Genomic DNA, 6,000 nt, shown 5'->3' with positions numbered 1-6,000 from the left:
CCGAACCTACAAGAGATTGAAAGATGGAAGAAAGAACTATCAAGGGAGTTTGCAATGAAATATATGGGTGCAGCAAAATAGATGCTTGGGCTGAGGATTGAAAGGGACAATGTGGCTGGAACACTAAAGCTTTCTCAAGCTAACTATATTGATAAGGTGCTGAATAGATTCAATATGACAGATGCAGATCCTGTGAAGATACCTTTGACGAGCCACTTCAAACTTTCAAAAGAGCAATCACCCAAGGATGATGAGGAGCTGAAGAAGATGTCAAGAGTACCATATGCTTTAGCCGTAGACAGCTTGATGTATGCTATGATATGCACGAAACCCGACATTGCACATGCAGTGGGAGCTGTGAGCAGATACATGGCCAATCCGGGTAGACAACATTGGGAGGCTGTCAAGTGGATCCTAAGATATTTGAAAGGTACCAGAAATGTAGGCTTGTATTATAGAAAAGGCAGTCAAACACTATAAGGTTTTGTGGATGCAGACTTAGGAGGTGATACTGACACTAGAAGAAGCACCACAGGGTATGTTTATACCGTAGGCGGGACAGCAGTGAGCTGGTTCTCACAACTACAAAAGATCGTTGCTCTTTCGACAACTGAGGCAGAATATGTTGCCATTACAGAAGCCAGCAAGGAGATGATTTGGCTGCAGAACCTTCTGAAAGAGTTGGGCAGAGAACATAACTGTAGTGTATTATTCTGCGACAGTCAGAGTGCTATTCACTTAGCTAAGAACCCAATGTTTCATGCGAGAACGAAGCACATTGATAAGTGCTGAATAATTTATAATTTAGTTATGTTTTCATAGCACTTATCAATGTTCTTAAACTGATAAATACATACTTTACCATGAAATTGAATAAACATTGAAATAAATTTAAAATGTGGCAAGAGGTAAATAATTCTTTTATCAAAACAGACTCTGTACTTGTCTCTCTTCTGGTTGTAATCTTTCATGAAAATATATATGGAGGAGATTGTGTTGACCCGGTTTAGTAACTTGATGGAGTTGTAATCAAGCTAAGGCTATGATTAAATAGGTTTTGGTCCTGATTAGATAATTATTCTTGTATGAGGAAAAAGGTTTGATTAACCCTTTTTATTAAGTCACGGTCCTGCTTTTAGCCTTGTTGAGTCCGGTCTCAAGCTGTTTAGCAAGAATTAAATTTAAACGATATTGGGCTCGAGAACAAGTTCAAGCAAATCAACGATCATAACCCACCTCAAATCCAAAGCCAATTCCCAAACCAATCCCATTCCTTTCCCGCGACCATTATTCAAGCAATCCAACGGTTCAGAAACTCCCGTCTCCGCATCACGTTTCCAAACTAAGCAAAATAGAGGAAACCCTTGTTTTAAATTCATATATGCCCATTTTCACGTCAAAATTAAGCAAGAAAAACAACTTTTTCCAAAATTACTGAAAACACTGTTCATATGAACAGTGTTCCGAGATGACACTGTTCATATGAACAGTGGTCCGTGAAAACACTGTTCAAATAAACAGTGTTACGAAGACCAAAACCCATCTCACTATTCATCTTCTTCCTCCCGTAATCATCACGGTCGTTCGTCTTCATCCAGGATCCAGCTCCTCCGCCATCAGCCCATTCCAGCGCATCCCCTCCTCCCCCAAACTTCCAAAACAGGCAGCGATCCGTTGCGAAGCAAGGGAAAGATCTCTTCTCCCAGCGTATCACGTGGTGAACCAGCCCGCCGTCCGTGCATCCAGCCATTTTCCAGATCCTCCCAGATCTCCTCTTATCCCACGGTGCAGCCAGCGAATCAGGCGTTCGTCCGAAGCATCTTCAACGCGTCCATGGCACGATTCAAGGCTGCAGCGCATCTCCGGCCATCCTTCCGTTTCGAACACAGCCGTGGCGTCCCAGATTTCAGATCCCTGTAATCATCGCGACCAGATCAGCAGAGATCGTGCCGGCACGCCTCACAGCTTCCGCGATCACCGTGCGTATCATCCAGCAACGTCTCCAGCCAGCCGGACGACTCCCGCATCAGGCATCCGCCTGCATCCCCGCCTCCTCACAGCTGCCATTCCGAGCGAGATCCAAGATTCAGCGCATCCAGCTCCTTCCCTTCCATCCCCACGCCCAAAATCGGGGAAGATTCGATTTTATTCGATGCTGAACCGACGCCCGGGGATATTAAAAGGAGGAGGGTGGCCATTGGGGAGGGAGGCTCGGTTCGAAAGAAAACAGGGGAGACCCCCTGTTTCGGTGAAAAGAAGAAGAAAGCCGAGAGGAGAGAAGAGAAATAAAAAAAAAGAGAAAGAGGGGGGAGGAAAGAGAATGTTTTGTGATGTTCTGGGAGGTCATCCAGAAGCCATGCTCAGCTAAACATCCAATCTAGGGCTGGATGAAGCCCTAGCAATGTATCAGGGCATTGTAGTTCTTACTCTTTTAATATTTTTGGAGCTTGTTTAAATTCTAATTTTCAATGAAATATTCCTTTATGATATTTAAATTTTGAGCATGCTAGTTACTAATCATGTTTGCTAAAGTATCTAAGATGATCCATGCCTAGGAAGATGAGGTGTGCTGCACCCTAGATTAGCATACTTAGGTAGACACTTCATGCTATACCGAAGATGGATCTTCTGCGGAGATGCGCTGCAGCCTTGAATCGTGCCATGGACGCGTTGAAGACGCTTCGGACGAACGCCTGATTCGCTGGCTGCACCGTGGGATAAGAGGAGATCTGGGAGGATCTGGAAAATGGCTGGATGCACGGACGGCGGGCTGGTTCACCACGTGATACGCTGGGAGAAGAGATCTTTCCCTTGCTTCGCAATGGATCGCTGCCTGTTTTGGAAGTTTGGGGGAGGAGGGGATGCGCTGGAATGGGCTGATGGCGGAAGAGCTGGATCCTGGATGAAGACGAACGGCCGTGATGATTACGAGAGGAAGAAGATGAATAGTGAGATGGGTTTTGGTCTTCGTAACACTGTTCATTTGAACAGTGTTTTCACGGACCACTGTTCATATGAACAGTGTCATCTCGGAACACTGTTCATATGAACATTATTTTCAGTAATTTTGGGAAAAGTTGTTTTTCTTGCTTTATTTTGACGTGAAAATGGGCATATATGAATTTAAAACAAGGGTTTCCTCTATTTTGCTTAGTTTGGAAACGTGATGCGGAGACGGGAGTTTCTGAACCGTTGGATTGCTTGAATAGTGGTTGCGGGAAAGGAATGGGATTGGTTTGGGAATTGGCTTTGGATTTGAGGTGGGTTATGATCGTTGATTTGCTTGAACTTGTTCTCGAGCCCAATGTCGTTTAAATTTAATTCTTGCTAAACAGCTTCAGACCGGACTCAACAAGGCTAAAAGCAGGACCATGACTTAATAAAAAGGGTTAATCAAACCTTTTTCCTCATACAAGAATAATTATCTAATCAGGACCAAAACCTATTTAATCATAGCCTTAGCTTGATTACAACTCCATCAGGTTACTAAACTGGGTCAACACAATCTCCTCCTTATATGTTTTCATAAAAGATTACAACCTGGAGAGAGACAAGTTCAGAGTCTGTTTTGAGAAAAGAATTATTTACCTCTTACCATATTTTAAATTTATTTCAATGTTTATTCAATTTCATGGTAAAGTATGTATTTATCAGTTTAAGAACATTGATAAGTGCTATGAAAAGATAACTAAATTATAAATTATTCAGCACTTATCACACCCCCAAACTTATGTTTTGCTAGTCCTCGAGCAAAATAAAACTAGAAAAGAAGAATTCTAACTCACTTTCGCAGGCATCGCGGTTACATTTACCATATGTAACAAGGCTTTAAACCCCTAGGTTACCCTAGTGGACGACTTATAGTCTCGTGAGGGTTTTTAGTGAAGATACCCACAAACTTCAATAAATCATTTATTATTATTGTTATTATTAATTTCTTCTTTTTTTTAGATCGATTGATCTATGAAGTGAAAATCAAATTCCAAATGCATACTAGTAAGGAATTTCAAAAACTCTTTTTTATTATTATTATTATTAAAATCTAATTTAAGATACATAAATGATAAGAATTTTAAAACACACACGGTTTTATTTACTAGGTCAGCCCAAATCCTAGGTCAAAATGTAATTCAAGTTGAGGTCATTAAGTTTCCGTTAGGGAGTTGTAAGACTTATTTATACTGGAGTGCTCAATGAAATCTGGACCGTACACAAGCTAAGGGTTCGGATCTCCAAAATATTGCAAAGACTAGTAGTTTTCAAGGATTGGTCGAAGGGACCTACTCACTAATTCAAAATCATCTTATCTGCAGGATTTTGAGAGTTGTGGATATTTACTTTAGTACCTCACGGGCTTTATTTGTAATATTCCAGTTTACTCGAATTTTTACAACGACGGCTCTCACACTATTGTCTTTTTCAAGGTCAATACAGAGTTTTTTTTTCATAAAAGATATATAAATTGTGCACTTTTACTCTTGTGGTGATTTCTCCGTGTAATGAGCAATCAGTCGACAACTCTCACACCAGTTGGCATAAGGTGTCGGGCATCGAGACTCTCCTACGGACTTATGCTCGGAGTCCTCATCACAAGCCCATTTGACCTTTGACAATAGATAGCCCTTTTCGATGTTCCTGACTAAATCCATTTTTATTGATGAATTTTTTTTTTGGGATTCGATAAATATGATTCATCAGGGTCCAAGGTTGCTACTATACTATCAACATATTGTCGAGCTTAGACCTTAGAAGGGTCGGCCAGTGTGTAGTGAAATTCCAAAGTATTAATTAGCTTACAACTCCCTAAGAGAGACTTAATAAAACGAACTTAAATTTGTATTACTTCCGACTAGTCATTGGGCTTTTTAGATTTTATATACCTTGTGTGTTTATCATGCTCGCATAAATGTATAGAAATTAGGTTTTTAAAAACAAAAACTTTTTTATTTATTTAATTTTTTTTTTATTATTATTTATTATTATTTTATAAAAAATGAAAATGAACACACATTTTTTCTAAAAGATTTTTTTATTTTTTATTTTTTATTTTTGAAAATGAACACATTTTTTAAAAGATATTTTTATTTTTTATTTTTTATTTTTTCGATAAACCTGAAATTATGAAGTGAAAACGAATACAAGAGATGCAAACAAAAAAAATACTTAAAAATACCCCCAAATCTAAACCTAACATTGTCCTCAATGTTAAAGAAATCTAAAAGAATTGGGTTGCCTCCCAACAAGCGCTAAGTTTATTGTCTTTAGCCAGACATAGTGAGATAGTTTTTGCATCTTCTTTTATGAGGTCATCTATTTTGTCTATCATAAAACACTCAACTTCCCTCGCGGGTTGGTCGGCCGCATTGAACGCATTTAATTTTACCTTCATGTTTCCAAATGATATGTTCATTACCCCTGTTCTACAATTGATGCATGCATTGGCTATTGCTAAAAAGGGCCGCCCAAGGATCACGGGGATTTGTTTCTTAGGATTAGGCTCATGTTCCATATCAAGGACAATGAAATCTACTGAAAAATAGAATTTGTCTACCTTGACAAGAACATCTTCAATTATTCCACGTGGTGTTTTTACAGATCGATCAGCCAATTGAAGGAATACCGAGGTTGGTTTTAACTCACCTAAACCAAGTTTCTCATAAACTGAATAAGGTAAAAGGTTGACACTTGCCCCTAGATCTAAGAGTGCTCGATCAATGAAATTATTTCCTAAGACACAGGAGATGGTGGGAGCACCAGGATCTTTGAATTTTGGAGGGGTGTTGTGTTGAAGAATAGAACTCACTTGCTCAGTTAGGAAGACCTTTTTAGGCACATGTGTCCTAGATTTTCGCTTTTGTGTACAAAGGTCTTTGAGAAATTTGGCATAGGAGGGAACTTGTCTAATAGCATCAAGAAGCGGAAGGTTGATTTTCACTTGTTTGAAAACCTCCATCATTTTCTCTAGTGAAGTTCCCTTTTTGCCAAAGGGAGAGGGTGAAT

This window comes from Phoenix dactylifera, chromosome 4 (genome assembly GCF_051530095.1).
Source record: "Phoenix dactylifera cultivar Ajwa chromosome 4, Ajwa_hap1_PhDact_Kaust_v1.1, whole genome shotgun sequence".
In the NCBI taxonomy this organism is placed as follows: Eukaryota; Viridiplantae; Streptophyta; class Magnoliopsida; order Arecales; family Arecaceae; genus Phoenix; species Phoenix dactylifera.
The sequence above is the reverse complement of the archived record's forward strand: the minus strand, read 5'-3'. Positions refer to the sequence as shown.